At 38.7% G+C, this 12,027-nt stretch overlaps 1 long non-coding RNA gene across 2 annotated transcripts; it reads right to left on the reverse strand.

The window, feature by feature from the left end:
- Positions 1 to 2,619: 2,619 nt before the first annotated feature.
- LOC133240088 (uncharacterized) lies at positions 2,620 to 10,811 on the reverse strand. Of its 2 annotated transcripts, XR_009734099.1 has the most exons (4): positions 10,490 to 10,811; positions 9,600 to 9,816; positions 6,049 to 6,191; positions 2,620 to 5,738 (listed from the first exon to the last, which is right to left on the reverse strand). It is a non-coding gene; the product is annotated as an uncharacterized LOC133240088 (long non-coding RNA). The 2 variants fall into 2 exon arrangements; XR_009734098.1 differs by having other exon boundaries at positions 2,620 to 6,191; positions 10,490 to 10,807.
- Between the last annotated feature and the right edge of the window lie 1,216 nt (positions 10,812 to 12,027).

Genomic DNA, 12,027 nt, shown 5'->3' on the forward strand with positions numbered 1-12,027 from the left:
GGGTTTGGGTTTAAACACTCCTAATGCCCAGGAACTTTATTAATTGGAGCTGTAAGTTAATTCTTTGTCAGAGAGAGCGAGATGGTGGTAGGGGACAGCCCCCAGTAAAGTCAGAGGTGAGAGCACAAAGCAATAAAGTAGGCAGACTCTGGTTTTTTTGTGGGGTAGATGCTCGAGAATATCCAGGGGGACTCCTGAGGCTCTATCCTGCCTTTGCGTATGCCGAGCCTCCTTCCTCATGACCTTTGTCACGAGTGGAGTGCCTCTTGCCGGCTCCCAGCACTAACGCATATATATGGAATTTAGAAAGATGGTAACGATAACCCCGTATGCGAGACAGCAAAAGAGACACAGATGTATAGAACAGCCTTTTGGACTCTGTAGGAGAGGGTGGGATGATTTGGGAGAATGGCACTGAAACATGTATAATATCATATATGAAACAAATCGCCAGTCCAGGTTCAATGCAGGATACAGGATGCTTGGGGCTGGTGCACTGGGATGACCCAGAGGGATGGTACAGGGAGGAAGGTGGGAGGTGGGTTCAGGATCGGGAAAACGTGTACACCCGTGGCAGATTCATGTTGATGTATGGCAAAACCAATACAATATTGTAAAGTAATTAGCCTCCAAATAAAATAAATAAATTAAAAAAAAAAGAAAACAGAAGGTGAAAAAAGCTGAAAAATTAAAAATAAAAATAGAAAGCAGAAGGAAATATTAATATAGATTAAAGATAGGTGATACAGGGAGGAACAAAGATTCAAAAATTGGTGAATATATCAATAAACCATATAAAATATGATGATGTTAATAGTAATAAGAATGGGGCTTGTCCAAAATATAGAAAGAATTAAAAATACACAAAAATAACAGCATGTAAGTCAGGAGAAAGAAAAATGAAATTAAAGAATTCCAAGGTCTTTCTATTGTCTGAAGAACAAATTAACTATGTGTTGATTAATAAAGGGTGCAGGTTTTATTTATTTTTTTTTTGAGTAACTACTGAAAGAATGAGAAAATGTTTAATTTCCAAATTAATAAAGGGGAAAGTAGAAAAAATTAAAAATTACCAATCCAAAAGAACAGGGAAAGGCAAAATGTAAATTAAAACAAAAACATAGAACAAGTGTGACAATAGAAAGCAAATAGTAACACAGTTGATATTAACCCAATACTTCACTAATTACATCATAAGGAGTATAGACAAAATCTGTTACACTTGTGTGTGTTTGTGTGTGTGTGTGTGTCACTCAGTAGCATTATTTGAGATGCCTAAAATGTAAAGATTCATAAAGGTTAAAAGTAAAACAAAGGAAAAAGATCAGATCAGATCAGATTAGTTGCTCAGTAGTGTCCGATTCTTTGCGACCCCATGAATCGCAGCACGCCAGGCCTCCCTGTCCATCACCAACCCCCACAGTTCACTCAGACTCACGTCCATCGAGTCAGTGATGCCATCCAGCCATCTCATCCTCTGTCGTCCCCTTCTCCTCCTGCCCCCAATCCCTCCCAGCATCAGAGTCTTTTCCAATGAGTCAACTCTTCGCATGAGGTGCCCAAAGTACTGGAGTTTCAGCTTTAGCATCATTCCTTCCAAAGAAATCCCAGGGCTGATCTCCTTCAGAATGGACTGGTTGGATCTCCTTGCAGTCCTAGGGACTCTCAAGAGTCTTCTCCAGCACCACAGTTCAAAAGCATCAATTCTTCCGCGCTCAGCCCTCTTCGCAGTCCAACTCTCACATCTATACATGATCATAGCCTTGACTAGATGGACCTTTATTGGCAAAGTAATGTCTCTGCTTTTGAATATACTATCTAGGTTGGTCATAACTTTCCTTCCAAGGAGTAAGCGTCTTTTAATTTCATGGCTGCAGTCACCATCTGCAGTGATTTTGGAGCCCAGAAAAATAAAGTGTGACACTGTTTCCACTGTTTCCCCATCTATTTCCCATGAAGTGATGGGACCGGATGCCATGATCTTCGTTTTCTGAATGTTGAGCTTTAAGCGACCACCACACACACACAACAAGCAAGCACAACAACCCTAGGTCCCTAATGTCTGTACCAGAAAATGCTGCCAAACACCGGAGGGGGAAATCATATTCATCCCAGAGACTAGAAAGAGAGGGAATGATATTCACCAATTCATTTTTTTTTTATTTTTGAACTTTACAATATTGTATTGGTTTTGCCATATATCAACATGAATCCGCCACAGGTATACATGTGTTCCCCATCCTGAACCCTCCTCCCTCCTCCCTCCCCATACCATCCCTCTGGGAAAAGATGCTCAACATCACTCATTATCAGAGAAATGCAAACCAATTCATTTTATGATGTAGCAAAATCTTGAAACTCAAACCCCACATAGAATGAGAAAGGAAAATCACAGACCAATCTCATCCACAACCATAAGGGCAAAACCTCCAGGCTCAATGACAGTTAACAGAATCCATCAATATATGAAAAACATAAACTATCATGACCACGTTGAGTTCATTTCAGATACACAAAGTTATTTTAATAACAGAGTATCCATGTGCAGCTTAATACATTAACTTGATACTTTACATTAATAACAAAGTCTTGAAAAAACAAATATATGATTATCTCAACAGATACCAAAAAAGTATTTGATAAAATATAATATCCATTTATGAAAAATGTGTTAAGCAGTTGGAGAATGTAATAAAATTTCTGTAATATGATAAAAGGTAGTTATTCCTCCTCCCAAAATAAACCCTATAGCTGTGGATAAATAATAAGATTTGGTACCTATATAAATCGTTGTTATTCAGTCACTAAGTCGTGTCTGACCCTTTGTGACCCAATGGACTACAGCATGCCAGGCTTCCCTATCCTTCAATATCTCCCTGAGTTTGCTCAAACGCATGTCAGGAATCCCATCCAACCACCTCATATTCTGTCACCCCCTTCTCCTCCAGCCCTCAGTCTTTCCCAGAATCAGGGTCTTTTCCAATGAGTAGTCTCTTTTCATCAGATGGGCAAAGTATTTACCTTCAGCTTCAGCATCAGTCCTTCCAATGAATACTCAGGACTGATTTCCTTCAGAATTGCCTGCTTTGATCTCCTTGCAGTCCAGGGGACTCTCAAGAGTCTTCTCCAGCACCACAGTGTGAAAGCATCAGTTCTTTTGCACCCACCCTTCTTTACGGTCCAGCTCTCACACGTGTACATGATACTGGAAAAGCCATAAGACTATACGGGCCTTTGTTACATAGTGATCTCTTTGCTTTTTAATACACTGTCTAGATTTGTCATATGTTTATCATACATAATTTACTGGAATATTAGCCATAAAAAAGAATGAAATACTGCCATTTGCAGCAACAGTATGGACCTAGAGATTATCATAGTAAGTGAAGTGGGACAAAGATAAATATATGATTTACTTACATGTGGAATATAAAAAAATGATATAAATGAACTTATTTACAAAGCTGAAACAGACTCATAGACCTAGAAAACAAATTGATGGTCATCCACGGGGAAATGTTGGGGAGAGGATTAAATAAGAAGTTTGGGACCAAGATAAACACACGACTATATACAAAATAGACAATCAACAAGCACCTACTACAGAGCACAGGCAACTCTTCTCAACAATCTGTATAATCTCCATAGGAAAATTATCTGGAAAAAATATATATATAACTGAATCACTTTGCTGTACACCTGAAACTAACACAATATTGTAAATCAACTATACTCCAGTATAAATTTTTAAAAAACCCTATAGCTAACATTGTAAAGTTGAAAGGCTTTTCTCTGAAACAGGAAGCATGGCAAGAACTGAAACAGAGCAGGCCCTGTGGTCCTTGCCGACTCCCCGCCTCCCGTGCCCTCTACCAGAGTTACAGGTAGAGGTAACTCTGATTAAATAAGTTTAATCAGAACAGTGAGAACATGCAGAAACAAAGGAAGACTGTCAAAGGAGACCAAACAATGGTAATGTAGTCATTAAGCATAGAGCCATCGGTAATATTCTGGGCCACCTCCTGTGAGCTGTCCTATAGATACTAAAATCCCCACCAGGTAGAAGAAGTTAACTCCATGATGCCTAGACTGTAGCCATGACATAATAAGCTTCCACAGTTCTGAGAACTGATCTCAAAGAAATGGAAATAATCCAATCCTGGAACTGAAGATTAATTGTACCTAAAACAATCAAAATGACATTAGTCAGACCACTGATGACCAATTTCAAGATGATCAGAGCTGACTGTGCTGTTTCTTCAGGTAGCCCCCTCCCTCAGCTTATAAAAGCTCTTGCCCACTGATTGTCAGTGAGGGGAGTCGGCCTTTGGACAGTTTTCAGCTTCTGAAATAAGGTAAACTTTCCTTTCCACTGGGCTTCCCTGGTGGCTCAGTTGGTAAAGAATCCACCTGCAATGCAGGAGACCCAGGCTTGATCCCTGGGTCAGGAAGATCTCCTGGAGAAGGAAATGGCTACCCCCTCCAGTATTCTTGCCTGGAGAATTCTGTGGACAGAAGAGCCTGGTGGGCTACTGTCCATGAGGTCGCAAAGAGTCGGATATGACTGAATGACTAACATTTTCCTTTCCACCAATCCAGCCTGTTTATTGGCTTTTGAGCTGTGAGCAGCCAGATCCCATCTTTCAGTAACAGACTGACTCCTTCTCTTCAAGTGTGCAGTGGCGGTGGCCGAACTGAAGTCAAGACACAACGACAGCAACACAACAGATTAAATAATTAGGAAATAAGAAACAAAACTGGTGTTGTTTATTAATTAATAACATGATGGGTACAAAGACTACCCAAAAGGATCTACAGACAACTTATTTAATATTAACATTACTAAGGGAGTTTAGCAAAGCTTCTTGCCAAATCAATATATAAAAATCAACTGCATTTAGATGGCATCAAATACAGAACCAAACTTTTAAAAATATTTGTAGTAGGTCTAAACCACATAATACATAGTTTTAACCTATTTACATGTGTAACTTTGATAAAAATTGAGAACAAATCAACTAAATCATCACTCTAAAAAGATGCTAAAAATTTATTTTTACTGTTGTCATGTGTTTCTCTTCAACAAAAGAAGAAATCCATCACCTATGAAGTGCTTACCCCCCGATGCTCTGCTAAGCACTTTGCTTCATTTACGTACTTCTCAAAACAATGTCATAGACGCATCATCCTTGTGGGTAGGTTAGGAAATGTCGCTACAGTGTGGGAATCTTGACTGGAACTCAAGTCTTTCTGACTTCAAAGCCCACACTCTTCACACTTTATTTTTTCTTAGTAATCTATTTAAGAATGTACAGTTTTCATTTATGTAAATACTCAGAGTCACGCAGAATATCTTTTTGACATTTTAACATGATTTTGCAAAACCAAGATCATTTCCAATCTAAATGAATACCATATTTAAAGAAAATGACAATGTATCAGGAAATAAAATTTTATTCTGACATTTGTTGCCAGCTAACCAATATTTTTCCCCAGAAATTATGGTGAGGCCTTCATAGTTTAGTCTTTATTATAAAGTTACTTAGTATTTAATTAAAAATTTGTTCATAATACTCTGTACAAAGATATCTAGGCAGGAGGTAAGGACAGACACACGGCTCTAAGCACTAATGCCAGCAGAGCATCACTGCCCTGCCTTTTCTACAGACCTTCAGGTTTACCGGGGCTTCCCTGGTGGCTCAGTTGGTAAAGAGTCTGCCTGCAACGCAGGAGACCACCTGCAATACAAGAGACCCGGGTTCAATCCCTGGATCAGGAAGATCCCCCGGGGAAGGAAATGGCAACCCACTCCCGGTCTCTTGCCCAGGAAATCTCAAGGACAGTGGTGCCTGGTGGGCTACAGTCCATGAGGTCACAAAAGAGTTGGACACGGCTTAGCAATCAACTTCACAAATAACCCTCTACGTCTATGTATGAGGCCCTAATTCAATCATTCATTCATTTAACATGTTTTTATCAGTGATCCAGTCACTGAACTGTGCTCTGGAGATGAAATCGTGGACAAAGAGACCAGGTCTCCACCCTTACCCTAGTAGGGTCTCATGCAGCTGAAAAGGCCACCAAATCTGAGTGTGGCAGGATTTCCAAAGCCACAGATGTCATTCTTTACAGCGCTTTCTGGATGTGCAACACCTCTCTCACCAACCGGTCAGTGGATGCTGGTACAAATCCTGTTATGTTTTCCAGTTTGGAGTGAAAATTCATCATTAGAAGAATGAACCACGGCTCAACCAACGGATCCTCTGCTTAATCAGAACTAAATGTAAAGTAACTAAAAGGGTTATCGTATCCCCTAAGGGAAAGAGTTACAACAATCACTGTTTCAGACTTCTATTGGTTCCTGCCTGAATATTACCTAAGGAAACCTATAGAATCATAAAGTAGAGCTCATGTTCACATTTCAGTCATTTTTTGTTAAATAACAAGAGAGTGTTAACAAGAAGTACGTTTGAACTGTAAACAAATTCTGAGTTCTAGTCAATGAAAAGGATGCAGAAGTATTTCAAGAGAAGTGCATTGAGGCATCTCAACTTACTTGGAACTACATCAAAAAATACGATGCACTGATGGATGGATGGAGGCTTGGATAAATAGATATATGATAAGGTAAGTATTGAGTTGGTCAAAAAGTTCATTTGGTTATTTTGTAAAAATGGTTCTAGTAGTGCTTAGTTGTCTTTAACTTCATTTGAAACAATTTTCTTAGATTGTGTTTTGATAGCTATCATATCAGCACACATTTTAGAAAAACATAGAAATTGGTGGATTATTGTGTAACCATTTTAATATTGAAGATGGAAGGAAAAAAGCAACAGTTTTGGCATATTATGCTTTATTGTTTCAAGAAAGGTAAAAACCCAACTGAAATGCAAAGGAAGATTTGTGCAGTGTATGGAGAAGTTGCTGTGACTGATCAAAAGTGTCAACGATGGTTTGCTAAGTTTTGTGCTGGAGATTTCTCACTGGACAATGCTCCACAGTCTGGTTGACAAGTGGAAGTTGATAGCGATTAAATCAAGACATTAATTGAGAACAATCAATGTTATACCACTTGAAGATAGCTGACATACTCAAAATATCCAAATCAAGCTTTGAAAATCATTTGCATCAGCTTGGCATGTTAATTGCTTTGATGTTTGGGTCCCACATAAGTTAAGCAAAAAAACCCTCTTGACTGTATTTCCACTTGATTCTCTACTGAAACATAATGAAAACATTCAGTTTTTAAAAGAAATTGTAATGGGAAATAAAAGTGGACACTGTACCATCATGTGGAATGGAAGAGATCATGGGGCAACTGATGTGGTTGGCCATTGCCAACCACATCAAAGGTCAATCTATCCAAAGAAGGCGATGTTGTGTATATAGTGGGTTTGAAATGGAGTCCTCGATTTCTTGTTCCTTCCAGAAAATCAAACAAGGAATTCCAAGAAGTACTGCTCCTAATTAGACCAACTGAAAGCAATATTCAATGAAAAGTGTCCGGAATTAGTCAAGAGAAAATGTATAAGCTTCCTTCAGGATAACCCAAGACCACATGTTTATTTGATGACCATGCAAAAACAGTTAGAGCTTTGCTGGGAAGTTCTGATTCATCTGCCGTATTCACCAGACTGTACACCTTTGGATTTCAATTTATTTTGGTCTTTACAAATCTCTTTTAATGGAGAAAATTTCAATTCCCTGGAAGACTGTAAAAGGCACCTGGAACAATTCTTTGCTCAAAAAGATAAAACGTTTTGGGAAGATGGGATTATGAAGTTGCCTAAAAAATGGCAAGAAGAAGTGGAACAAAATGCTGAACATGTTGTTCAATAAAGTTCTTTGTGAAAATGAAAAACATTTCATTTATTTTTACTTGAAAACTGAAGAAAGACCACTCTAATATATTAAATTATTAATAGTGGGATCTAGGTGGGAAAGTGTTCACTGCTTAATTTTTAAAAACTTCTCTATATGTGTGAAAACTTTTATAATACTGGAGAAATGTGAAGGACAAAATGTTAACCAAAAAAAATCCATATTTTTAAAGCATATATTACTACTTTTTCTGAAATTAATGTTTAATTATTGTATAATTATTAAATTATACAATATGCACAAGTATATTCTTATCAAAGATACTCAAACCTTCCTGACAAAATCTTCCTTGATCAACACCCCCAATTCCGGACCACTCTCCAGAAATAAACATTGTTACAAACTTCATATATATGCTCCAGATTCATATACTTATGAATATATATATGAAGATATATATACACAGACATATGCTGGTCTTTCTCTCTCTTAAGTAGGCTGCAAACTCTACAGGAACCATTGCTATGCTTTTCAGTTCCACTTACAGTAGTTAGAATCGGATTTGACACATAGTAGGTGCTCTGAAAACATGCATCAGGTGAATATAATGCCTAAGATGAGACTGATTAAATAAACCATAAACTCCAGCAAATAGTGGATGGTAGCAGTGCTCTGCAGAAAACCACCTTTTTGTCTGGCTTCCCTATGCCCATAGCAACTGCACATAGAGTTGAGTACAATACCGACTTGCTGGAGTAATCACTTTCTTAAGTTACGTAATTTGTCACTCACACACTCCCTGATTCGAGCAATAAGCATTCACTGCATGTATCTTATGTACAAGGTACTGCGTTGGCATGCGGATAGTTTACTGCTGAGCCGCCACCACCAAGGAAGCCCAGGGAATAACCATTTCAGTTCTCTATTGCTCCATATTTCTGTAGAATGTTAAAGTGTGACTCATTAAAACTTCATATGTTCATTATGAAAACAGAGTAGAAACATATTCATTGGAGCTTCCGTTGTGGCTCAGTTGGTAAAGAATCTGCCTGCAAAGCGGGAGACCTGGGTTCGATCCCTGGGTTGGGAAGATCCCTTGGAGAAGGGAAAGGCTACCCACTCCAGTATTCTGGCCTGGAGAATCCCATGAACTGTGTAGTCCAAGGGGTTGCAAAGAGTAGGACACGACTGAGCGACTTTCACTTTACTTCTTCACTTTATATTCATTTAAATAGACTTATTACAGGAATAATTTGCAAATTACATTGAGTTTTTACTCTCTAAAGGAAACCACATATTTTATTTATATTGAAAGCTAATTATACTTTTCAAAGTCCTAACCTATATTCTCTATTTTATGATTTTATTTTGTTCAAATCTTTCAAGTTAGTTATCTTTTACATAACAAATTATATCATGCGTATTTACCCAGCAAAATTATATTTTAACAACTTACATTAAGCTTGAAATGAAGATAAAAATTTTCAGTACATTCTATATTTAAATTCAAACTTTTTCCCTCTCTGATTTGTACATTCCTGCCTTGACCCTGGAGAACTGTGAAATCATTTTCTATTTTTATACGGACATTGTTTAGACTCTAAAAATGCAATAAAGAATTCAAGCAGCCCGATAAGCACTTTACATAAAATCCACCATCTAAAGTAGGTTTTAGGTACTTCCTATGTAATAAGACTCATAGCACTGTTTATTACTGAGAACAGACCAGCATAATTTAGCTTCCCAAGGGAAAGAAAATAGCTCCATTTATTACTCACAGAGATGCCTCACGCAATGAAGCCCATCATTCTTTAGCAGCTCTTTGAGAAGCCAGAAGATGTTATTGTTGGAGGAAATTTACCCAAAAAAGCAATCACAGCAGGTTGCTTAGCTATGGCATCAGCAGAGACTGGCAATGGTTGGGAGTGGGTGTTAGAAGGAAGCAGAGGGCCAGGCTGGCTTCTCAGCTCATCCCTTCCTTGCAGCACAGATCTCCTGTTGAGACAGATGACCAGCAGTTGGAATTCTCAAATGGAAAGACTTGACTTTTTAACTTTTTTGTGATATAGATCCCAGTTTAAAAAAATGTGAGTGGCATTTAAATAGTATTTGGGAACTTGATGAAAGGTTTAATGTTGGGAAAAATCCTGGATGTTAGTATAACTTCGTAGGTCCTAAACTTAAATAGTAACAGTATAATCTAGGCATTGTTTATAAAGATAACTAAAACCTTAAAATTTGAGTTAAAGTGTGGATGAATGTTCATTGATAGAGAAAGAATAGGTGATGTCATCCAAAGAAGATATACAGACGGTCAAAAGGCACATGAAGAGATGCTCAACATCGCTCATTATTAGAGAAATGCAAAGCAAAACTACAATGAAGTACCACCTCACACCAGTCAGAGTGGCCATCATCAAGAGACCTACAAACAGTAAGTGCTGGAGAGTTTGTGGAGAAAAGGGGAACCTTCCTCCACTATTGGTGGGAATGTAATTGGTACAGCCACTATGGAGTACAGTAAGAAGGTTCAAAAAAAAAAAAAGAAAACAACACTAAAAATAGAGCTACCCTATGATCCAGAAATCCCACACCTGGGCATATATCTGGAGAAAACCGTAATTTGAAAAAATACATGCACCTCAATGTTCATGGAAGCACTACTCACAATGGCCAAGTCAGGGAAATGCCATTTGCAAACGCCATCTGTAGCAACTTAGGTGCTGCCGTCTATGGGATCCACAGAGTCGGACACGACTGACGTGACTCAGCAGCAGCAGGTAGACCTAGAGATTAACATACTAAGTGAAGTAACTCAGAGGAAGACAAACATCATATGATGTTGCTTATATGTGGAATCTAAAAAAAAAAAAATGGTACAAATGAACATATTTACAAAACAGAAATAGAGTCACAGGGGGACCTTTAGAATCTTTTACAATCAGTTGTTTATGCAGTCAGGCTTCACAGATGAAGAGGAAAACACCCTGGCAAAGTGAAAGCCAGTTTAATTGCGTTTCTCTCCTGTAGGATTTCGTCAAAGTGGAATTCTCAAAGCCTGATTCTTCCAAATAGGAGCAAATCACTTTGCATTTACATAGATACCTGTTGATTTACTAAAATCCCAATCAGCATACAATAACAAGAAGGAAAGGAGCACACAATTTTCAGATGACAGGAGTAAGGATGAAGGACAGCCTGACAGCTGGATGTTCACGCTCTGCTCCAGGGGGAGCCCTTGACATTGCTCTGCAAGCGCAGGACAGGGACTCTGGTTCCCTTTCCTGTTGTTTCTTAATGTTTCTTTTTATTTCTAAATTGGGAACAGAGGTTAGAAACATGGTGACTGCTTAGCTTTGAATCTTCCTACTTCTCCTGGAAACCAAATAGAGCAACAAGAAGAACAAAAATAAAACCATGAAATACATCTTCAGTGAAAGTAGGAGACAGAGAAATCCACAAACTCCAAATTATGTGTAAGCGTGGCCAAGAGAAACTAAGACCAGCAAATTCTGAGCAGGGAGTTGCCAGAGTGTAGTGGGGATGAACAGAGAGTATAGAGGAAGCCTTTTGGTATCAAATGTTAGAAATCAACAAATAACCCATCCTGGGTGAAACCCATTTAGACAGAAGCTAAATATACCAGGGCATAATTGCTGGAGAAAGGCATGAAAACTAATGAGTGGAACTCAGAAAAGGAAAAATCTCAAAAGTATCCCCTTTTGAAAAGAGAAGAGAGATGTCTTAGAAGAGAAGGGCTATGTGTCCTGGTGGCAGCAGCTGGTGGAAGACGCTAGAGTGGTGTCCAGGTTTGGTAACAGAAGGGCGGATTCTGGAATCCAGTTAGGTTCTGAGGGCCAGGAGAAACGAGGCTACGCAGAGAGCCCTACTGTCAAGAAACAGTCCATAATGGCAGCAACAAGGGAGGAAGCAGAAAAGCCTGAGATCCCACCTGTCCCTACAGTCAACCCCCACACTTCACATGTACAGGAACCTCCTGCAAAACAGCTAGTCCCAGACAGCGTGAGTCCCTCAAATTTGCTAGCAACAAAAGAATAAACCGACTTCCAGTTTCAGCTATGACATTTTAAAAGCTCAGAAATTATCACTGTTTTTACAAGAAAAAGCTGAACAAACTGAAAACTAATGGCTTAACTCAGATCTATCAGAGAACTGTGATTGCAGCGGAAGCCGCCCCCCTGAAAC

This window comes from Bos javanicus, chromosome 27 (genome assembly GCF_032452875.1).
Source record: "Bos javanicus breed banteng chromosome 27, ARS-OSU_banteng_1.0, whole genome shotgun sequence".
Lineage (NCBI taxonomy): Eukaryota > Metazoa > Chordata > Mammalia > Artiodactyla > Bovidae > Bos > Bos javanicus.